This window comes from Callorhinchus milii, unplaced genomic scaffold, assembly GCF_018977255.1.
Source record: "Callorhinchus milii isolate IMCB2004 unplaced genomic scaffold, IMCB_Cmil_1.0 Scaffold25, whole genome shotgun sequence".
Taxonomy (NCBI): Eukaryota; Metazoa; Chordata; class Chondrichthyes; order Chimaeriformes; family Callorhinchidae; genus Callorhinchus; species Callorhinchus milii.
The window spans coordinates 3245648-3270700 of record NW_024704766.1 but is presented as its reverse complement, the minus strand read 5'-3'; the positions used below and the strand labels follow the sequence as shown (position 1 = coordinate 3270700).

Sequence of the window (25053 nt, the reverse complement as noted above, 5' to 3'; positions counted from 1 at the left end):
CTCCAAAGCCCTCCATGGCCTTGCTCCTCCCTACATCGGTGGTCTCCTAACCCCCTACCAATCTGTCCACTCCCTTCGCTCAGTGGGCTCCGGCCTGCTTCATGTCCCCCACCTTGCTCACCTCACCATTGGTGGTCGGGCCATTAGCCTCTCTGCCCCCACTCTCTGGAACTCCATCCCTCCACCTCGCCCCCTCCCTTGCCTCCTTCACGACTCATCGCAAGACCCTCTTCTTCGGCTGTACCTTCAGACACCCTCCTAACCCTACACTCCTCGCCCTCCACCCCTCCTGATCGCAACCACCAGCTCGAGTGCTGTTGTTGTCACTGCTTCCTCTCACCTCTGTATTTAAATCAAGTCCAATCCCTTTCTTTTATAGCAACAATTCAGACGTCAGCTCATTGAGCGATGCTTCGCTGTGTGGGTTTGTGACCCCGGTGTAAAAGTCTGGTCGCAGGAACACATTCGGGAAAATCAGTGGCATCCGTGTCGGCCATTCTATTGGCAACATAAAAGTCAGGACTGGGGGGTCACCTCCCATCCAGGCCTCAGCAAGATGATAAATGAGGTGAGGTCAGTGGGTTCTTGTCTGTATATAACAGGGAACACATGGCTGAAACCCATCTCCGTAACTCCAACCCTGTTCCCACCACTTTTCACCATCACCATCACATCCCTATATGTTTTTAATAATGCGCCGAAATCAGCGTGTGTGTGTTTTGCGTGTGTGTGTGTGCGTGTCGGTGGGGGAGGAGAGTGAGGCTTAAAAGAAAACAAGGATCTGATCACGTTAAGTCCTTTAAGAGCTTTCAAAGCGTTCGTAGTTTTGCAAGCAGATCATCGGAGTGGCTCGCTCTTAAATTGGGGAGGGAGGTTAGAAGAATTATTTTATCCGCCGCACAGAGCAGTTAAGGTAATGGAATGCCCTGCCAGGAGTGGTGGTGGTTGAAACAGAATCCATCTGGCTTTCCAAAGATAAATACTTAAACAGAAGCCACGGAGTGGGGAGGAGGGGGAAGGGCAGGTAAATGGGACTGAAAGGATTGCTCTTTAAAGAGCCGGCATAGACACAATGAGACGAATGACCTTCTTCTGGTCTGTGGCTTTCTGTGGTTCTGAAACACAGAATAAGCCGGATGTTTCTGGCTTGCTGGGGGTGGGGGGGGGCGGCGGGGGGGTGATCTGTAAATGAACTGTGTTGGAGCCCAGCTCACAAGACTCCTGTGGAGGAAATAGTTTCAGTGGCACAAGGTTAGCAGCTGAAATCAACTCAAACGCTATTCAAATATGTCCACTTAATATACTCGGATAACCACCAACGGGTCTAAAAATACCCTTCCTTCCATGGCATTGATAAGCAGTCTCTCTTGCTTCACTGGGTAATTTAAGTCCGTTTTGATTGTCCATCAAGACTGTTGCTTCTCAACCCTGCCTGCCTCCTAAAGCCCTCATCGCCAAAGTGGTCCAGTGGACAAATAATAATCGTTGCATTTGATACAGCGCCTTGTCACGTCTTCGAGACGTCTCCGAGCGCTTCACGGAACGCACTGTAAAGTGAATTGACTGTATGTTTTGCGGGCGAAACGCGGCAGCCAATTGCGCACAGCAGCGTCCCCACAAACAGGCATGAAGTGAATGAGCATTTTTATCCGGGGGTGGGGGGGGGGGGGGGGTTGTTGGCCACGACAAGAGGAGAAACTTCCCTCTCTTTTCGAGTAGTGCCACTGGATCTTAACGTCCACGGAACAGTTTGCCACCTCCACTTGCGAAAGATAGTCACTACACTATACAGTAAATCTTGTGAAGCATTTTGAGATGTTCCCACGATGTGAAAGGATTATTACGCTCTTGCATTTTCCTACCAAGCAGAGATTGTAAAAGGCCAGTGTACCTCTCCGTCCCCGATTGCTTAAAAGCTTTCCGCGATCATTTTGCAACAAAAGTCGTTTAAAAGGCAAGAGGACAGAAGTGAACAAAGAGCAAATGGGCAAAATAAAAAAAATCAAGATCGTTTCTGAAGGGCTGGAGAGAATCCAGCAACAATAAACCGAAGCGTGACAAATTGCTGCTGTGGGGATAAGATGTTTTTACAAGGACAGCGCATAAAAGAAAAATTACCGCACCTCGCCCCCCCCCCCCCCCAATTAAACAGAAAATAAATAGAAGTGTCACACTCTTCCTGGAGTTTGCAGGGTAAAAATTAAGCAACGGCTTATCAAGTTGCAAAGAGCTTAAAATTCACCCTTGTATGCTCTTTCTTTGCTCACAGGATTCCAGCTGACATTTCGCAATCGCACAGCCTCAGCCCAGAATAAGCCAACTTAGAAGGAACGCAAATGGAACTGAAATGGAATTGGACTTCTCTTGGCTAATAAAGTGAAGCTCTGTTCGTGTCGGGAGGACATCTCAAAGTGTTTTGCAGGATTTACTGGAAATCGGAGTGGGAGTGTGACTGTGTGTTTTGGAGGTGACCAAAGCAGCCAATTTGCACCCTTCTCTTTTCGAATAGGGTCATCGGATCATTAAGGTTCACCTGAACCCGTGCACGGTTTAATGTCTCATCCAAATGATGGCACCTCCGACAATGCAGAGCTCCCCCAGCATCGAACTGGAGTGTCAGCCTTGATTGCGAGTTCAAAGTCCCGACGTGGGGCTTGAACCTACAGCCTTCCGACTCAAAGGCGAGAGCTCTGCAGACTCAGCCAGGACAACACTGAACCATCATGGCGTGGGTTCCACAGACACAGATTGCAACAGCCCCCTACGAGCCACAGAAAGCTCAGTTAAGTAAAGAGTATCACACAGCATCCACGACCAACCTTGTGTGATCTCCTGTCTCTCTGAGCTAACATCGCATCAGCAATCCACGCAAGTCAACAGTTTAGGAAACATCGGGGACATTAATAGTGCCTAATTCAAGATGACATTGGCTATCAATGTATCTGTTGGTATAAAATATTTTATCACAATATCTTTTGTCAAATTCCGCCAACTTTTAATGGTTTGGCTTTTACTCGGAAACCTGGAAGTGACCAATTATTTCCCCACTGCACAGAACGTCCAACTTCCTACAGTACATCTGTGTTTAATTGCCAATCAAATCAGCTATAAATTCTGCCAATTGTCTGGAGTTGATCTACATGGTCACTTACAGATGGCCACGGGGAAACAGCTGGAAACAGCTCTCGCTCTCCCAGCAAAAATATCGGGAGATATTCGGAGAATGACTGGTCACCTATGTCTTTTTTGGCTAATTTTTTTTAATAATTGGTGTGATTTTTTGAGGGGGACGAGCCAAGCATCTGACCCACCACCGAGTGGGCAGTGATTCCAGTCACTCCTTCAACAACAACTAACATTTATAAAGCGCCCTTCAATCAGGGTAGATGCTCGCGAGAGACTAACAGTGATGGGAGCCTGACGCCAAGCCGGTGAGAGGTTACCACACACACACACGATCCAAGAGGAAGGTATTCGGGCAAGATCTAAAAATGGGGAAGGAGGGGGGCGAGGCGGAGGGATTGAGGGAGAGAGTGCCAATGTTTTGGGGCATAGAGGCTACAAAGCAGAAGAGCCCTCCTCCACAAACATCTCAGGAGCAAAAGGGATGCGTTTTTGACTCACGGCCATTAGTGTTTGACATACTTAAGCATTTTAGGAACTCCAGGAATGAGAAGTTTGGAAGTGCAGGAGCTCTTCACGTGGGGTTGCGTCTCCGAGGGCTGGTCACTGTACATGATTTTAGTCTCATCTCTCAGGAAACGTGGGATAGAGTGCTCAGGTCATAAGCAATCGGGTCTTGTCGGTGAATTTCAATCCAGAATGCGAAAATGTTTTGCAGTTCGCGGTGTGGAGAGAAATAACCTGCACTGGATTCGGGGTTATTCAGGCTTGTGAGACACCAAACATAATAATAATAATGCATTTGATACAGCGTCTTATCACGGCTTCGATACGTCTCAAAGCGCTTCACAGAATAAACTGTCAAGCGAATTGACTGTGTATTTCGGGCAAAATGCAGCAGCCAATCTCACACAGCGGTGTCCTATAAACAGTCATGGATTGATAGGCATTGTGATCGCAATGAAACTCCTCATGGTTCAGTCCCTCCGACTCCACAGTCTGTGAGACGTGAAGCTGAATTAAACAGACGCAGAGGTTTACGGGGGGGGATGGATGGGGGGGGAAGATCCTGCCATCGCCTAGGGAATGAAAAGCTTGATCAGCATCTCCAACAAGCAGCGAGTGGCAAAGAAAGGCCTCCTTCACAGCAATAGGGAAAGATTTACTGCTGAGGGGATTCCGTCAGACGCTCCCAAGGGTTTTATGGCGTGCGAAAGACACTGCGGATCACATCAGCCAGTGCCCAAACAGCTCCGAGTTCAGACGCTTCTTTTCAGGCAGACGAACAAGAGAATAATCTGGGGAGGGGGTGGGGGTCGCTGGAGATAAAGGCGAGGTTGCGACGCCGAGGTTTGTCAGTTTCTAAATCGCTATCAGAATTGGGTTTACAAATCCTAAACAAAGCCGGAGGGAGGCTCAACGGTCACAACAGTGACCGAACACGCGGATTACAGAGCGAGCGCGAGGGGGAGCGCCAAGTCTCAGTCCAGAGCGAGACGCGGAACAGGTGTCGACACTGATAGAAGCCGATCAAGATATTCCGACTTGAACCTCGGCCGGCTTTCAAAGGCAGCCGTCCTGCGAGTGACGGTTAACGATTCTCGAGGAGGTTATTAAGTGCAGTGATGATAGATTCTTTCATCTGAATGTGGCTCGGGGAGGCGGAGGGTCGGGGGGTGACGAAGTGGGGGATTTGTGGGAAATGGACGAGGTGTGGTGGGGTGGGGGGGGGATCATGGTTTAGGAATTGCACCCCCCACCCCACCCAAGAAATCTCGTTTCAAAACAAGAGCTTGTGTTCTGCCCTACGGAAAACCACTGAAGCTGAAGGTGACATTGAGCGTAGAGATATCACCCCGGGAGGTGAGAAGTAATGAGCTTAGACTGCAGATAGTTTGGAAACATAGCCCGAGAACAAATCCTACAGAAGTCACGCTGGAGGGAATCTGTCACTGCACGAGAGAACCACCACGGCAGCCAAGTTGGGACCAGCAATATCCCACAAACAGGTACGAGGCGAGTGACCGACTATATTTGGGGGGATTGTAGGCCAGGGCACAGCCGTATGGTGAAGCATCTGCTCTGTAGTCACTAACCCTGCACGACACCACAGCACAGATCAAGAGCTCAGCGTAGGGTGAACAGCCAACCCAACTCTTGAGCTTTAAAGCACCCCAGCACAGCATCTCAGCCTCGATTCCACCAAGTCACCTATAAAATATTAACCGAGCGAAGGCACCGCTGCTGAAAGTATAGCATCTGCCGAATAAAATAATTCGGTCGACGAGAAATAATACCCCGTTGACAGAATCCAAATTTTAGACCAGGATATTCCACGGCATCCAGAAAAATGGGCCTGATTCCCAAAAAACACAAAACTGTAAGCATTATACAGGTCTGAAATCATTTTTTTCTACGCCTGAGGGTGGGGTCAGCCTGGCTCAGTTGTCTCGACATCAGAAGGTTGTGGTTTCTAACCCCAAGCGCTGTGGGGTGGGGGATTACAGTGCTGCCCTACAGATGAGACTTTAAACTATGGTCCCATCTGCCTGGTTAAGTGGACCTTTGAGGTCCCATGGCACCTTTTGAAAAGAGAAAGGAGTTTCTCCCCATGGTACTGACCAACAATCTCCAGATAAATGTATTCACTCCCTTCGTGGCTGTTTGTGGGATCTCACTGTGCGCAAGTCACAAATCTTTATAAACCAATCGAAACAACCTCTTGATGTGAAAGTTGCTCTTTCAATTCATCATTATTATTAATAATTACTATTATTATGACATAGGAGATCAACACGAGAATAGTCAGGACCAAGTAACGATGTTAGCCATTCTTCTTTTTCCAGGCTACAACCAGGCCAAAAATGAATAAAAAATTAGACCTTAAAATGTGTAATTTCAGGTGATTTGAAGCCGTGCGTTCAGTCTAAAGCTCTCAGCCTGGAGCAGGGTCTCGTGTGATTATTTTGTTTGAATTATATTCATTGACATTGAATGAACCTGATGAGTTCCACACGTACTAATCACTGGAGCGAAGCCATCCTTAAGTGGCACCAACCGTCACTAGGCTTCTCATCTCATGGTGAAATGGCATTTCATCTTTACGGCAAAGATGAAGCCTCACTCAGTAAGCAGTCATCAAAACAGGAGAGGAATATTAATTGGATCTGGATAATCGCAGCGCAGGTGAGCAAAACATGGCCAGGTTTAGCCAGAGATATCACAGCCCCACATTTGCTCTTCAAAAGGCTACTTGCGCCCGGGTTAATCAGGTCTCCTCCCCTTGCGCAGCTCAATTGGATTCGGTGGCAGCTTTTATGGTCGGGGTCTTTCGTTCCTCTTACTTGACTTCCCTGGGAAAATAAGACAGCAGGCTGTTGATCGTAATAAGTTTTTTGTAGATTTTTTTCATGTGTGAGAGCAGAGAGAGAGTCCTGTTGTTAATCCTCATTGCTTGACGGCAGCTTTAAAATTCAGATCGGGAAACAATTTTTATAATTGAAAAAAAAAACTCCCTGTGTGGTAACTTAAATAAGCTTTTCCTCCTTGGAACGTGAAGCCAAGTAAAGGCAGGTTACCCTCCTTGCTGGGCTCAATTTAACAAGGATTCAGTCAGCTTCCCTTCCCACGAAAAAATGACGACGTTTCCTTTCAGTTTTCTGCCCCTCTTCAAAAAGTGACTTCGAAACTAGTCGCTAGATTTCCAGCGTGTGATTGGACCTCAGAGACGAGAATAAATCTTGCATGAAGGGCCATTACGTTCACCCGCAAAACACACAGTCACTACGCTTTACAGCCCCCTCAATATTCAATCAAGAAAATGTATTTTGTTGGCCAGACATAAAGGGTGTCCACCACTGCTTTACAGTCAACCCTGTGAAGCGCTTTGAGACGGGAGTTGTGCCTTAATGCAATTAGTCCTATGGTTAGTCAAGCGCAAGCCAGTCCTGAGGGATACCCATACACACATGTCCACACTCTGAGACAAGGTATACAGTCCTGTAGCTCAGTGGTTAGAGCACTCGCTTTGCGAGAGAGAGACCTGAGTTCAATTCCAGGCAGAGGGCCAAACCTTGGGCAAGTTTCCTTACTCCACACAGAGCCTAATAATAATCCCTCCAAAACCAAAAACAATAATAAATTGGTCATTTTCAATCTACGACTGTTTGTGGGACATTGCTGTGCGCAATTGGCTGCCACGTTCGCCCACAAGTATACAGTCAATTCACTTTACAGTGTGTTCTGTGAAGCGCTTTGGGACGTCCTCCCGACGTGAAAAGCGCTATATCAAAAAAAATGCAAAATGCAAATGCAAAATGCAGTCAGGAAGGGGGTGAGTGTGTGAGGTGGGGGTGGGGGGTGTCCCTAACACTGAACAACTGCTCTAACCATGGCCCACGAACCAACCATCATCAAACATGGCTCATTTCCCCACTACGTGGCCACTGGTGGGCCCAGCGGAACCTAATTTGAGACGAGTTGTCTCTGGCTGCCTGTGTTATTTGCGAGCATGTGGATCCAGCTGCCAGCCATAATCCATGACTGGAGCCATCAATCTCCGCTGTGGCGAGACATCACCAGTGAGCCGGACCCTCTTTCCATCCCGATATTGTCAGCCTTGTGTTGATTACATAACAGTGCAACTGGAGTATCTTTTCCAAGCAATTCTCTGCGCACGAACCTCAGCCATGCGGCCTTGCCTCGCTCCAGTGAGCTCGTCAGAAAATTGCTCTGGTGCACAAATTAATACACATCCTTGTCACATTTGGTTCCATTAAGAACCTCCTCGTTGCTTCAAGCAAGCAAAAAAAAAAACGACTCGTTCCTTGTATTGTTTGATGACATGTGTCAAGCGCACAACCGCACAAGCAATTTGTGAGGGTGGTGAGAATGTTAACTCGTCAAGAGGAAACCTGATCCATCCACGAGGGTGAAGGGAATGGAGGTTTGTGGATGAGGGGGAATCAGGAGGGCTGCGGGGTGTATAAACCCTGGTACGGATTAATTGGGTCTAAAGCCGTGTTTCGTGTCTTCCTCCCGACACATCAAGCGTAAGGTTTGTTCTGTAAATGAAATAAGAGCCCGAAGACAAGCAAACGTCTCTTACTAATCATTCATGGCCACTTACATAGCCCTTTATTCGGCGCAATGTGCAGACTGAATTGTTGAAAATTCTCCGCAAATCAAGTCCAGCTTGCGGCTTGCCTCACTTGCCCTCGTCAATTCACTTTCCAGCGTGTTCTGTGAAGCGCATTGAGACGTCTCGAAGACATGATAAGGCGCTGTATCAAACGTAAGGTTTACTATTAGAACAGCCCTGCTGTGCCCTGCTGTGTTACACCGAGGTGAACCAAGGTGTCAAACAGGAGTGATCATAATAATAACAGTAATAATCCTTGCGTTTGATGTAGCGCCTTGTCACTTCTTCGTGATGTCTCAAAGCGCTTCACAGGATATACTGTAAAGTGAATTAAAAGCTTATTCAAACCTTTTCTGGCACTGCTTAAAGCGAACAAATATATCTTTGATCTGGACGGCCAGCCGAGTGACCGACACGCACCGAAACCCACCACCGAGAGATCGAGAGTCTCCATCTGGGCATTTGTCCGGTACGGAGTTTCTCTGGATGTCCTGGCCAACAATCCCCCAGATAAATTCGGCCATTCACTCCGTGGATGTTGCTTGGGACATTTTCTGTGCGCAAACTGACTGCCGCGATCGCCCACATGATACAGCCGCTACACTTTACAGTAAAATTCTGTGAGAAGCACTTTGAGATGCTGTACGCTGTCCGGCACCTTGGGACGTCCTCCCGACGCAAAGGCGCTATACAAATGTAATCTTGTTGTTGTCGTTGAGATGTCCTTCCGATGTGAAAGGCGCTGTATCAATCAAATCAAAGGATTTTGTGTGCACTGGTATCCGTGTCCGTGGTTCATAGTCCTTCTCAAGTGGCTAAAGATGGTGAAAAGAAAGTGCAGTAAACATGAATAGGATTAACACATCAACGCTGTGTGTCAGGGCCACTCTCCTTCAGCCTCCCGCCAGGCCTCGCCGACACGCCCAATAACACACAGCTGTGACTCGGCAGCCCGGCGAGGGGAAGGCAGACACATGCTCGGTGCTTATTTTCTCAATAATCTTGAAAGCAAGAAGGCAAGGGCAGAAAAACAGGCGGTGCGAGCAAGGTTAGCTCGGGCTGATCAGATTTCAGACTCCGCACAGCTTGCAGCCTTTATTGGAAGAACAAAGCCAAGTTGAGTTCCCTGGTGTAGATTGAACCCTAGTGGGTTTTTTTCTTCAAGAATTTTTTTTCTTTTTTTGGGGGGAAAAAAAAAGCAATGTCAACAGGGTCCATGATCCACACCGTCTGTTGTTTTCGTCCTCGTCCTAAATCCAGGAGACAGGAGATTAGTTCCAGTCAGTCTCCACCGTCCATCTGTGCTGCTTGGATTTAGGTCAGGGAGGATAGACGGTGTCGAGAATCCGATGTTGCCCTTGGGACGGGGGGGAGACGAGATTCTTCGAATGCAAAGTCTGTCCCAGTGGCAGTTGCGCGCCTGAGTTATGTTAAACTGTCTCTTAACTCCCCACCATTAGTGCTCGGACATTCAGCATCTCTGCCCCACACACTGCAACTCTACCCCGCAATCCCTTCGCCTCACCTCAAGTCCCATCGAAAGACCTTCCTTTTCGAACCTTTTTTTTTTGGGGGTGGGGGAGGATGGGAGGGGAGGAGAGGGGAAGAAAGAGCCACCTGCTCCTCTACAGTCACCACCCCGGGGGAACGGGAGCCGAAACCAGTGACATCATCTACTCTCAATTGTCAGTAGGAAAAAATTAGGTCATAGGAACCTCAGGTGCCACACACGGCTGAGCCCAGAATCCTCCAAGCGCCAAATAAGGAACAATCGCAATAATTAAGTGGAGAGAAGTGAAAGTAATGAAATTAAAAAGCCAACCTTCCTTTCTCCTGGGATTTAGTTCCCTCGAAAACCTCTCCAGGTAATCATCATCTTTGCATTTGAGCACTGATAACAGCGCCTTATCGCGTCTTCGAACGAGACGTCTCGAAGCACTTCGCAGAGCATACGGTAAAGTGAATTGATTTAAGCATATTTTGTGGGTGAGCCACGGCGGCCAATTGCGCACAGCAGTGTCCCACAAACAGTCGTGGATTCAGTGACCACATTATTATTATTTTTTAAACAAATTTTGAAGGGATTATTACTCCCTCTACAGCGATGGGAGAGCATTCGTTTCCATGACTTGTGATCTCATTCCCTACCCCCTGCGGAAGAAATGAGAGACCAGCCGTGTCGACGTCTCCAAGACTTTGCTATGTCTGGGCTGTTAAGTATTCACCCTGGAGGGGTATCACAATTAGCAAGCAAACAGAGACACTCCAAAGCTCCACATGTGATTAGCAAGCGCCAGCACCCAGTCAGCTCCACATCTGCGCCCACAGAGGTTTGAACTAGATTGGGAGCACATTATTACAAGAGAACCGTCAACATTAAATAAATTCAGCGCGATAATCAGGCGAGAAGATCCCACATCAATTGGCTTAGTACAGGTTACATATGGCACGGAAACAGGCCATTCGGCCCCAACCAGTTTGTGCCAGTGATGCTTCGCTCAAGCCTACAATAAGTAAGTCCAATAAGCAAGTCAACAACATGATTAACATGATCAGTCTTTAACACTCATCCCAGTTTCCTCAAGGTTAAAATAACCAGCTAACCCGAGCAGTTACTCAGCTCTAACCAGATTCTGGACATTTGGGAAACTCCTACATAACTAACTTAACCAACGTCAAGAACAGTTAAATCACCTTCATGAAACGTTTCCGAACAAAAAAATAATTGATTTGCTACAAAAAGCTGAGAGTCGACGTTAATGCTTGAAGGTTGCTGAGATAGATTGGAGCCTTGGAGAAAGTACAGAGTGGTCCATAGGTACGAGGAGTTATCATCTCGAGGATGTGTTTGAAAAATTGCAGCTATTTTGAGTTAAATAGGTCATTTACTCGTGGGGCACTTTGGAGATGTTTCAACTTGATAAAATATTAGAAAAATATATTCTTTATCTTTCTTTCTATGTGCATCAAATAAAGTAATAACAATGATGTCGTGGGCAAAAGCAACGATCGTTACATCAGCAATCCATACAGCTCTTATGTAGGCTCCCGACTGTGTTCCAAGTATTCAGTATTAATAGATCAATTAGCAACTTGCCAACTTTCACATCACCCACGTTACGCATTCCAATGGTTGGACCACTCAAGCGTGAAATAAGAAAATATTTTTTCTAAATCCATTGTGGAAAATTTTCCGCTGGTCCAGTGATGATTGCAATGGCGAGCAATGAAAGAATTCCCGCTTTCTGCCCGTTGTGTCAGAAGCAATTGGACATCGACGGAATCAACGTGGCATTTTTAGTACCGGAGCAAGTTTCAACATCGTCCCAAGAATCGAGCTAAATTCCCACCCGGGACGAGACATGCAGTGTTTTGGGAGCCAGCCTCTAATTATCTGAATTGCTGTATGGTGCAGAAACTCATCACCATGCTTTAAGACTATCCAAACTAAAAGTTTCACCTGTGTTTGCCACCTGTACTCGGAGATCTCCCCCTCTCTCTCTCTCTCTCTGTAGAGAGATATACCATTCTCACCTAATTCTAGAGTGTATTAGGTTCAGTTGGGCAATGGCCAGGGTTTTCGAGACCCCAAGAGTGTGCTTCGGGGTAAGTCCTGGAGTTTAACAAGCTAAAGTGGCATTGCTCATCATTGAGAGTACTGCCTGGCAAGCTTCACGTTGGTTGTCCAGCTAAGACCTCCCTACCATTAAGGCTTTAGCTTGCAGGGTTGAAAGGAATCGAGGACAACAACAACAACTGGCATTTATATAGCTCTCTTCACGCGGGGTAAGGTCCCGGAGCTCTTCACTGTGGTGGAGTCTGACAACGAGCCAGGGGGAGAGGGAGGGGAGGTGACTGTAAGCACTATCAAAAAGGAAGGTCTTCAGGTGGGATTTGAAGGTGGAGAGGGAGGGGGCAAGGTGGAGGAATTGAGGGAGAGAGTTCCAGAGTTTTGGGGCATGGTGGCTGGTCGAAAGAGACTCTGTCCCCAATGATTGGTCTTTCCTCCAGGTCCTGTCAATGAGTCAGGCTGCCTGGGCTGTTATCAGCGGTGCCCTGAAGTACTGTGGACCGACCGGCCCGGCTTAGAAGCCTGACTCTCAGGACTTTGCGTGAATGAAACACCTTCCTATTTCCACCATGCCATCAATGTAAATTGGCTTATCTTCTATGTACTGACCAAGCAGAGACACTGCTGTGATATACAGCCAGAAGAAAATCCAGGGGTGAGCTTCTATGTTTTAATCCTGCTGTTAAAACCACAATGGATTCATTTTAAACCACGTGCCTATTTCAATTTTGCCCACAAAATACTTTTAAGATGTCTCGATTACTTGGTAAGGTTCTGTATCAAATGCAAGGATTATTATTATTATTATTGTATTTACTTTGCAGTAAATTGAAAGTAAACTAACAGGTGCTTTGCACTTATCTTCCAATATCAAAATGAATTTTTTTATTTGCATGTTGTGAATAGCCCATCTTTTTACTGCTTCGGATTAATGATGTGGTAAATTCGTGTACAAACTAAATTAGAAGCATTAAACTGTTTCTACATGATAACCCTGCTAAGCAATCTGTATTTATACCCATTGGAGCTTTTCAAGTTACTTTATTTTCAAAATCCTCTATCTTACCACAGCTGGTACATTCTCTCAAGTTTGCAACTCTCACAAGCAATAGTTCTGAGTTTGAAAAAAGAATCACATTGGAATGAAATTTGGTGCAATGCACCTTCCACTGATTTTTACGTTTAAAAGTTGTTAATAGGATAATCCCTGTATTTGATATCACACTTTTTGCCGCAGGGTCATGTCTCAAAGAACTTCTCAGGATTTTACTGGTCGAGAATCAAGACTGTGTATTGCGTTGGAAAACTCAGCACACAATTTGCACACAGCAACATCCCACAAAAAGGCGTGAAGTGAATGGTCAATTTTATCACCAGGGGAACGCTGGCCTGGATACGGGAGAAACTCCTTTCTCTTTTCAAATAGTGCCATGAGATCTTTAACGTCCGCTGGAACAGGCAGACAGACAGGAGCTCAGCTCAACATTCATCTGGAGTTGCAGCTCTCTACTAGCTCTGTGTTGGAGTGTCAGCTTAGATCTTTGGGGAAGTTGACAACTAACCCATGGAACTAAGTCCAACTGAAGGCCCAACGCTGTTTTGACTTTAAGCGCTCGGGGACACTACCCTGCGTGAAGGGCGCTATGTAAAAGCAAATTGCTGTTGACCTAGTGAATCCCTACATTGTAGAATTCAAACCTACAATGTTCTGATCAACTCGGGCTCACGGATTACTTGGCATTGCCTTTACCCCGAGTCCACCGAGGAAATTAAAAGTGAAATTAAAAAGGCAGAATTCAGCGTGAACCCAAATCAGCAATATTTTACAGACTTCAGCTGCAACGAGTCTTTCTTCTAAGCACCAAGGTCAGTGTGTATACACACAGCCTCGGGCCATAATAACAGCCACCTTTCTGTGTTACTCAAGTGGCCTCACTCACCCTGTCAGTCATTTAAATCGTTCTTCATTTCTGACCCAATTTCAAATTATACCCTTGTCCACGTTGTAATGAGAAGCCTTCCTTAACTTCATTTAAATCACTTCCCTCTGTTGAATTACAGGCATAAAATTCTGCTATTAAATTAATGGCATCTTTTCTTGCTGATAAGTGAGAGAACATCAACTGTCTTATGATTGCTCTCAGAAAACGCATTAACACAGGATATATTAACATGATTTCAACTGGTAAAAACTGAAGTATCTGATGATGAAGTCATTTACACTTCAAACACTTACCAAAATATGTTAAAAGTCAGTACAGGTTTTAATGAAGGATTATGGGGCTATGAACCATAGCAAGCTACAAAAGATAATTAATAGTTTATCGCCTCTTCCCCATCGAATCAATTTAAACTTAATTACAAACTACGTTTGCTTCTTTACATTAAGGACTGCTTTGTTCTCTGTAACAGTAAAGTGTAGTGACTGTGTATGGGCTATGTGGATTCAAAACTTCAGGATTTCTGCCACTCGACCCATACTGACTGAGACCAAACTAACCTCAACGGGTTACACATCATCCAAACAGATTGCAAGGGAACGAACAGTCTTACCACTCACACTAACAGCAATTCTAATAATAAATAATAAAATAATAATAATAAAATCCTGCATTTGATATGGTGCAAGGTCATGTCAGCAAAACGTCTCAAAGCGCTTCACAGGATTTTACTGTGAAATGTAGTGACTGTATACTTTTGCATTTGATACAGAAATGTAGTGACTGCGTGTTGGTGAAAGCCACAGCTAATCTGTGCAGTCTACAGCGGAAAGGGCTTTTGGTTTGGGTTGCTGGGATGTGGTGGATAAAAAGCCAACTGTGCTTTTGTGTTGCCAGTTATCGATGCTGATCGAAACCGAATCCAGACCTGGGCCCTATGGAATAGACAAGGCCAGTTTATCAAACTCAGCTCGCTTTTTTCCCAATGATTATCTGATTACTTTTCTCCCACGACTGGCCAAGGGCAAGAGGATAAATTCTGTGCCTCTCAGGTTTGCCTTCGTCTATTTGAACCCTTGCAGGACTTTCTCCTTTCTCCATCTCCTTTGGCATAAATGAGCAGACTTTCCCCAGCCGCAGCAAGATTGCGGTGGAAAACACTCACTCGCAAACCAGTCCCGTTTCAGACAGCAAAGGCGTCCCTGGAGATGAGGCCAGAACGCGGCAGAAATTTACATTTTTATTAAAATCGCTCGAGCGGATGGGGGAGAAAAAAAAGAAAATGATGGAAAATTGCTGTTGTTCAAGAGAAACAAACAACATCATTAACAGCCACTGCTGCTCCTGTTGATAATCCACACAATGTAGGAGTGTGTGTGTGTGTGTGTGTACAACCGTGTGCATGTTTGCAGGGCACTATGTCCAAAAATGTGGGAATACATGCGTATATGTATGTTTACATACACAGTCTTGTAGCTCAGTGGTTAGAGCACTCGCTTTGCAAGCGAGATACCTGGGTTCAATTCCAGGCAGAGGGCGAAACCTTGGGCACGTTTCCTTACTCCACACAGAGCCTAATAATAATCCCTCCAAAACCAAAAACAACAATAAATTGGTCATTTTCAATCTACGACTGTTTGTGGGACATTGCTGTGCGCAATTGGCTGCCGCGTTCGCCCACAAATATACAGTCAATTCACTTTACAGTGTGTTCTGTGAAGCGCTTTGGAACATCCTCCCGACGTGAAAAGCGCTATATCAAATGCAAGGATTATTATTATTATTACTCATGCATGCACATGTCCCCATACATGTGTGTGGTGCAATACAGAGGACGTGCATGCCATGTCTGGTGCGGTTCCACTGGGTTATATAAACTGTGGGCAGAACGCAGGAAAACAACAAAGAACTGCTGAAGCAAAGAAAATTGTCAGTTATGGATCACAAAGGTCAAAACGATTTTTTTTCAAACAAAATCTTCACACACAAGGAAGGCAATTTTATTCCTGCAGTAATGCATTTCTAATAACAGGTGTCTCTAGTTCACTTCAACTATTAATGCATCAACAGTAGCTGCTGGAAGAACGACAGTGTGCTATTGTATCTTTGAGTCACATTGAGTAAAGAATGGCATCTTATTGTGAAGAGTGCACTCAGCATAAACAAGTCCCAGCCTTAGTGGTTGATCAGCACAAGAGACATTTTATTGTCTCACAATGTTCTACAAATGCTGAATGTTTAGTCCAAGTGTCAGTTGTCTTCACACAATCTAGAAGTCAAACAATCCTGAGTTTGCTGAATACTCGCCCTCCTATCCTGCTTACCCACCTAATCCCAGAAAGTGTTAGGCACAGGTTGATAAGAGTGCAAGGCTTCGGGACCTCAGCGCGTGCGTTAGGGTCTAACTCCTGGAGTCTAACCAGCTAAAACACGTGGGTCATTTGACATCCGACAAGCGCAGGGTTTGAGGGTGACTGATCAGTTTCCCACATACTTGCCACCAGCGGTCCATTGTTTAAACCCGTTTCACATGTTTTATTTTTTAAATAAAACCGTTCAAATCATAAACCTTTATTGGAGCCGATTTGTAAGGACAATTCCAAAACTCACTCTTACCTCTGGCCACAAACATTCCAACCAAACCTACCGCGGAGTAGATTGTTGACTTTGTGAAGACTTGCAAGTGTAAAAAAATTAAGATTCACAGCATCTCAACCAGAGATCCCCCGAACCAAACTCTCTGGACATTTCAGAATAAACACAGTTCCGAGTCTCAGTTCCATTGGAACTGGCTAAAAAAGGGTTGACTTACCTTTTTCATTGTCAATGGATGGCACGGAGACAGCAGAATTTGTTCACCAGAGAGTTGATCAGCAGACGGAGGCAGGTTGGCGGAGTGAAGGGAAGCAGAAGAAAGGAGAAAGAGGGGAAAAAAAATGAATTAGTCTTCTATTATATAAAGGATCATCATCAAGTTGCAATTCTCAACACATCCAATTTGCTTGGAAAAAACATACAAGTCACATCCCCTAATTGGTGATCTTCCACCATCACAGATATCAGACTGAGGGCCTCAGTTTTGCGCACGTTGAGCTGAAGGAAGTTGTCTCTCGTCCAGGACTCGATGTCGGACAGGTAGCTGTCAGGACATCGGTGGTCGTGGAGTTGAGGGTAGAGGAGGAAAGGTAGAGTTGGGTGTCATCCGCATTCACCTCTCCTGGTTCATGATCTGTCTCAAGAGCAACCTCTCTGAGAGCACTTTCGGTCACCTTCCCCCTCCCTCCCCTCTCGGCTCTCACCCCCCAGCTCAGGATTCTCCAGCGCCTTGGAATGTCCTCCTGACGTGAAAGGTGCCACATAAATGTTAACGTGTATTGTAACTTCTTGATTCAAGCACAAGATTCCTCTCTCCCTCACAATCTCACCTCTATTACCTCGGAATCGATACTGGATGCTGGCACAATGTACACTCAGACCTACACGTTTGACCCGAGAGGTCTCAGTAATTCCCACTTCAAACACGGCTACAACATATTCCAGCAGTTTGCGCTCCACATGACAGGATTCACGGTTGTTAAAATCGCATTGCAATGGTTGATAATACCGGGGTAAGGAGTAATAAGGGAAACTTTCCAGCCCAATTGAGCGTCAATTATCTTGTTTCAAAAAAGCACGGACAGACTGGGGAACTTGTACCTAAAATAATAATCCTCCCAGTTGATATAAGCGCCATTATCACGGTGTCGAAATATCACAAAGGCGCTTCGCAGGATTCACTGTGCAGTGTAGTGACTGGGCATTTTGTAGCCAAACTGTGCACGGTGGTATTCCACAAACAGCCATGGATTGAGTGGTGAATTGTATCACGATGGCAAGGGAAAGGATTACAAGGGAAAAGGGGAGAGGGCCGTAGTTCTTAAGGTGTAATTTAACGAGAGGGAGGGTGACGGATTCGCAACCGAAATTGTGAAATCACTCGTTTCCGCACCAAAGCTGGAATACTTCCAAAATGCAGTCATCAATGCTTAAGACGCATTTAATTAAAAATATTAATTGAAAATTCAATTTATTCTGATTAAGGCTTCAATTTATTCAATTTCTTGTGATTAACATTGAATTAGATGTTTTGCTGGCCATGCGATCCAAGATCTTCCCTCACGGTTCACATTTCATGTTCCCGAGTTCTTTTCCTTTACCATCGAGCATGAAAGTGAGCCGAGGAACTTGTGAGAAGGCTGGGAGCAGAGGAAGAGGCCTTAAAACCAGAGCATTACAGGAGCTTGATCCGTGTGAAGTCTGTCCTTGTCTTTGTCCTTGAAAAATGTCTGTGCCTTTTTTTTCCTATCCCATATGCTTGAAGCTGAGTGAGATCACAGGTAGAACAGGGCAACACTGATATAAAATAATGAATAATAATAATCCTTGTATTTAGCACAGCGCCTTTCACGTCGGTAGCATATCCCAAAGTGTAGTGACTGTATATTTTGCAATATCCCCGGCTGCCAACATCAGCGTTCCGCAAACAGTCATGAAGTGAGCGACCAATTTTATTCGGGGGATTGTTGGGCAGGAAATCGGGAAGAGAGGGAGAAACTCCTTTCTCTTTTCGGACGGTGCCGTGGGATCTTTAAGGTTCACCCGAACAGGTAGACGGGTCAAGGTAAAGTCACTGAGCAGCTTGAAACACATCCATTTCGTTCTCGGCAAGTTGTGGGTTACACAGCGTACTTTCCCTTCACAATCTGCAGTGTTTAAATATGTCATGGATGGGTGCATTGTGACTACAACATCCATTTGGTGACATATAATCGCAGCGACCAATACTACAGTAGAATATGTAACAACAGTCTCAATTACCAGTTAATTTCAACACCTTCATTTGTAAAATACAAGCGAGCAAAACCAATTAACAAATTTTGGGGGGAGAATCAAATAAATGGTTGATATGATAACAATTACTGATTAACCGAGTTTGCTTCACTGTGAATTCTTCAGAATACTATATACCATTATTTCCCCAAGTGCTCAGTTAATCTTCTGAAACTCCTTCCCTTAACACAGTTGATTTAAATTATTCTAATGACAAGGATTTCATAATTATGCTTGATAGCTTCTGTGTTATTATGTTTATTCTTGAAAAAAATCCCTCGAGCGCTAAATGCTGCCACACTTGTTTAACACGAGAGACACCTCAGGCAGAAACGCCCCACGTCTCGCGAAAATGGAGATTGCACAAGATTGGATTGGATGGAGAAGGTTGTTCGGTCCATCCCATCTCATCCTTGTGGAACACCCACCCGACAGTTCCCTTATCACACCATCAAGCTGCTTTATAAATGAGTCCCAGTGTCCTGGCCTCAACCACCTTTCCAGTCACATGTTCCAGTTGTTGATCACCCTCTGAGTCAAGAGGAAAACCCAGGCCCATTTTGTGTCAGCTCCCTCCTAACACCATCCTAATCCCAATTCCCTGCTCTTCCAAAACCCCTCCCTGTCCACCCGCTTGTTCCAATGGCTTCTTGAAGTGTCTCCATTTGACTCTGATCTGCCACAGCCCCCAGCAAATGATTCCACATCCTCACAACCCTTCACAGAGAAGTTCCTCCAAACCTATTGTTTCACTCCCCTCATCACGGTCTTCAATACATACAACACGAAATACAATACAAAATTACATTTATGTAGCGTGTTTCACGTCGGGAGGACATCCCAAGGCGCTGGACAGTCAGGGATTTGGACCCAAATTGGTGGAGGAGGGTGGGGGTAGACCAGGGAGGGCGGAGGGCAGGGAGGGTAAGAGGGTGGTCGATGGCACGGTCAAGGATAGGGTCTTGAGACGTTTACAAAGAATAATACCCTCTTCCTCCCTCCCACCACACCCCATCCCCGACTATCAGAAAGTTAGGCGGTGAGTTTCTTCGAGGATCAGTTGATAAAAATAATATGAAGCTGTCTGACCACATTATGCCCGCTAGACACAAGGAGCAGCAGTAACGAGATGCAAAGTAATGTTTTATCAATCATTACCGGTACGAGAGGTGTCAAACCCTAAAAGTAGGCCACCCAGATTAGAAAGGTAGGAAGTACATTTCAATAATTGCTCAAAAAAAATGGTTATACCATACAATGGTCTTGTTTGAGCGAATGGATCCATGTGCTGCATAAAGGGTAACGTCATAATTTTGCGGCCCCATTCACTTCCAATTGTAAGCCCCACCCCCCCCCCTCCCCCCACCCCACCCCAAATTCTCTATTTCTTCATCTCAGTGCAGTGTCAGCAATGACACTCTGTGTTGCTTTGGCCCCGTTTATACAGGGCATCATTACTAAGGTGATGTGCCACACAAACTGGCCAAATCAACTGTGATATCTCACCGACAATATCGGAATGTCTTTTAAAACCCGCGACCCAATCCGTGAACTTTCACGTGCGATACGGTAATCGGCTCTCACTCACAGTGTTAAAAGGCCAACGTTTCATTGGTTTTACCAATCAATTGTAAAACTAAATAATTCAAGTGCAAACTCAGCAGCACATCCTACGATTTGGTCCATCTCTCTCTCTCTCTCTCTCTCTCCCCCTCCCTCTAGATTAAACCACTGAGGATTTCTGGAATAGGATTTCAGCTCATTATGGTTTGAGAACGGCTGAAGCAGCATTATGTTGGGTTAGATCGAGGGCAAGGTGCTAATGAAATTCAATCAACGTGGACTTATAACTCACGCATTTGCTTGAAAAAAAGATCTCACGGTAACTTTTTGGATGTCAAGATTTTTAAAAAAAAGCACCCTCGGAGTTATCTTCAGGCCTCTGAAGTTATATGATTCTATAGATGCTGAACGCAACAACCAAATGACAAAGAACAAAATTACATTACAGGGCACAACGCTCGGCTGTTCTACCTACGTTGCACGTATGATAACGGCGTGTGTCAAGTCCCATGTCGTGCCTGTAAGCTTTATCAATCGCTCTGAAAGATTTAATTTCTACATTTATTAAATCTCTCCAGACAGAACGTAGAGCAATGCTGCCTGAATACCGATTACTGCTGACAATACACACCGAGAACCTCGAACAGGTAATGGATTCCTCTCTATTCCATGATATATAATTCACCCCAATTTCAGAGGCTGTAACTGGAAAGGAATCATTTTTTTTTAGATCGGGCAAAGGGAACACACAGAGGAGGGGTGGAGGGAAGGGGAAGTCTTATTAAAAACTAAAATTCTTCATATTATTCATTGCGGGGATAATCATATAACATTTATAATAAGCTTGCATTAATAGTTAGTGGTTATATATGTGCGTATAAATATATGTATAAAAATAATACAACTTCCGTATGATACGGCGCCTTTCATTTCAGGAGGATGCCTCAAAGCTTTTCACAGGATTTTACTGTAAAGTGTAGTGGCTGTGCGTTTGTAAGCTGCTACTTTGCACACAGCGATATCAACAGTCACCCACAAAATACAGTCAGTTCCCTTTACAGTATATTCTATGAAGCGCTTTGAGATGTGATAAGGCGCTAAATCAAATATAAGGGTTATTATATTATTATAATAATAATACTAGTCATAGATATTGGTCATTTGCGTTAGCAATAACAGCTGAACATTGTTGTCTGGGCATGGTGATTGCTCGGAGTCTGCCTCAAGAAACTCTTTTGAGTGTTTCTGGCACGATACTGCTCAGTTTTCTGGCCTGAACCACTGATGGTTTTTTTTTCTGCTGCTGGGAAAAAGAAACAGAATAATCGAAATTATTGAGAAACGATGATAAATCAGTTTCACCACAGAAAGCAACGGCAGCCAAAAATATTCCGACTATGCGCTGCGAAGCCTGGTTGGGTTTCGATATTTTGGAGTGCGCAGTAGGACCTGATGGCCAGTCATCAAACTAAAATTAGCATCTGTCAGCAGATTCTCAGATTAGCCCTACTGTACTCCCACAGCGACACCAGCGGAAAATTACGGGGTTTTACTTGGTTAGATTCCAGCAGTTTAGTCCCAACGCACACTCTGGGACCCCAAAGCTCCTCTCTTGCCAACCTAAGCCCAATACCGTCCGGAATTAGGCCAAGCACGAGGTGTGTCCCTACAGGGAGAGAGCGCCATTCCAGACACAGGGAAAACTTCAACCCAATCCGTCTGTTTCTCTTCCAGCTGCAGCGTTTGCGATCTTCGGTTTACTTACTTTGTTTTATTTATGGTTATTATGATTCTAGATTACACAGCAGCCATAAAAAGGTAAACTATAAATGAGCATTTAAAAAAAATAGTGTGCTCATCGCCAAAGTGTCATCTGGTACGAAATCTGAAGTGAGACAGAACAGGATCAAGACTCCTCGTATAAATTATTCTTGATAGAATTGAAATGTAACACTACTGAAATGTGTAGCTTTGCATAACCTTTGCTGAAATTGCTTACATAACTGCATTTCCCGGAGAAGATGCTTCTCCCCAGTCGGTTTCCCTGACCAACAATCCCCCAGATAAGATTCACCATACGCTTCATGTCTTGTTTGTGGGACCTCGCCTGCTGGCTGTGGGCACACTTGCTGCCAAGTTCCTCTACAAAATAGTTACTACATTATATAGTACATCGGTGGCTGCGCTTTCAACCACCACACCCTGAAACATTGGAACACTCTTCCTCTATCCCTCCGTCTTGCCCCTTCGTTCCCCATCCTCAGGTCGTGCCAGAAGACATTACTCTTCGACCGGTCACCTCCAACATTAGGTTCACATTTGTTTGAGAATAATAATAATAATAAATGATTTAAATCCTGCGAAGCTCTTTGGGATGCTTTAAGTATCTGATATGGCGCTGTACCAATTAGGAATATTAATAACATGTTGGAATTCATAGAGAGATATATATATATACTCAAATAGTTAGATAACAAATGCTTTATTTAAAACCTGCCATCTCTGAAGTAAAGACCTAAAATTGCGCTGACTGTGGATTGAAACCATTGCCTGGGGAAACTGCATTCAGGGTCAGTGACAGCAAAAGGCAATGAAATAGGAGCTTTAAACGTAATATTTTTTTTCATCTGCGTTAGCCGAGCCAAGCAAAACAAACTACTTGGCGTCGAAATTTGGTACAGCACTAAAGGGACATTCCAAATTCATCTTAAACTCGGCATTTCCAAGCCTTTATTTTAAAAAAAACATTTCAATAAAGATCAAATTCATAAGCAAAATACTTCCTACATTTTTGGGGAGCGAAAATACATATTGTTACCCGGTATAAGGTAAACGTAATTCTTCATTACTATTATAATTATTATTTTCAAGCAAATGTGAGCCCAATGAGTCTTCCGTTTGATATTACGCCTCATCGCATCGGTAAAACGAATTTTAATCATAAATAATAATAATAATAATAATCCTTCCATTAGATATGACACGTTTCACATCGGGAGATAGTCTCAAAAGTGTTTCACGGGATATAGTGTAAAGTGCGGTGAGCTTTTATGACTGTGTGCTGTGGAGTACAGGGACGGTATTTGGCAGGTGAAAGAGGCAGCTAATTTGCACGCAGCAACGTGCCATGTATATTTTAATCGGCATTATTTTGGGTTGGATTTGTAATAGCTCACAGGAGGTGCAAGATCAATGCTCCATCTGCCTGTTATAATACTGCGAGTGGGTGACAGATCTATTTTGAACAGGTGCCTGGTCCCTGTTGTTCTGGTCAATAGTTCTCTATTATCCAGTGTTCATCAAAAGGCTCGCTGTTAATTCATCATGTCGTCCCATCGATGATAGCAGGTACAGATTAGCTGGCATGTTTACCTACATAGAAAATATCACCCCACTTCCGAAATGACTCATTATTGTGTCAAGTGCTTTGGAACGTTTCAACATGATAAGATGCCGTATTAAATGGGATTTCTTTCAAAGGCACGGTCTACTTCCCAACCCTTTATTATCAGCGATGTATTTAGATATTCCATCAACACACAAAAATCGTTCAAAAGAACATTTTGCACAAAAGCGATTGGGTTTCTACCGCACTGAGTCTGTTCGATACTTGGCGAGAGATTGCCTTGTGCAAGGAATGGGAATTGTTTTTTTTTACATAGCAATTTACATTTGCACATCTCCTTTCACATCGGGAAGAGGAATCGAAGAGCTTCACACTGCTGACTGTACGCCCAAACAGGAGGGTAAAACTGACCAAAAGCGCAGTCGAAGAGGGGAATTTATTTCTGACGGGAAATTCTTAAGTGACCCAAGTGACTGGCGGACAGGCATAAAAATTAATCTGTCGCTAAATGTGCACTAAACGTTGCTGCCAGAAATAATTGAAAAAACACACACAAGGAAAAACGAAGGATTAATGAAACCAACCTGTGTGTTTTTTTTCCTTTCTTTGTGAAAAAAAAGAACAGCCAAACACGTAAAGGCGTGCAGTCAGGCCAGAATAATTGACCTCGGCCCGATAGGTAGGAACTTTTAATGCGGGTTTTCACGGATGGCTTGTTTGCCTTTGTGTCGGGTTTGTTCCCTGTGGCTCAACCGTAGCCGGTGGTTCATTTCGCAAGTAAAACCAGGAAAAAAGGCAAAGGGAGTCAGCAGCTCAAGGCTACGCAGCTTGTTTCAATTTTCTTCGTTCTACGGGCGCACAGCGAGGTGAAAGTTCAGAGCCCACTCAGCAGTGAGATTCCTGAACAGTACCAGGCAGCCCCCTTGCTGGGATCACGGCTACCTTTACCATTTCGAGTCGAAATCAACAAACTGTAAAATGCCTCCTCCGTCGACGCCTGTGGGTTTCCGATCCGAATCTGGGACGAACACAACTTGGGGCAAACATTTGGTTTGGATTTATTCAGTTAGCGTAAAATTGGAGGTTAATGGGACTGCAGCTATCCGAGGAACAAAAACACATTTGTCTCCTGAAACCCTGTGAATTTATAGTACTATTTCGCCATCGTAAAAAGGTAATCTCGCAGATCACTATTTTTATACTCAAGGGCTTTCCCTGCCCATTGGGGCTCTAACTCGTTAGTTTTAAGCATGCATCTAGTCGTAAAGTCAACTTTGATGAGCCAAGACAACTGGCTACGCGTCAATATTTCCTAGGATACCTGTGGACCTTCCTGTTTTTCTACCATCTCCTCTGACCTATCTCAACTCTCCCACCAGGGAGTAATTCCACCCTGATTTAGATCCTAACCCCCTTTATGCAGTGTTTCAGCACGTCAAGAATTTGGCACATTCCTCTAAAACGCTCCATTTCAAAGCTTTTCTGTAAACTCTTAAGAACG

The 25053-nt window shown here is 44.8% G+C and overlaps 1 protein-coding gene across 1 annotated transcript in view; it reads right to left on the bottom strand.

The window, feature by feature from the left end:
• The window catches only part of LOC103180312 (neural cell adhesion molecule 1), a 238670-nt gene that overhangs the window by 132652 nt on the left and 80965 nt on the right, over positions 1-25053 (bottom strand). The gene's annotated exons all lie outside the window — the stretch shown is intronic.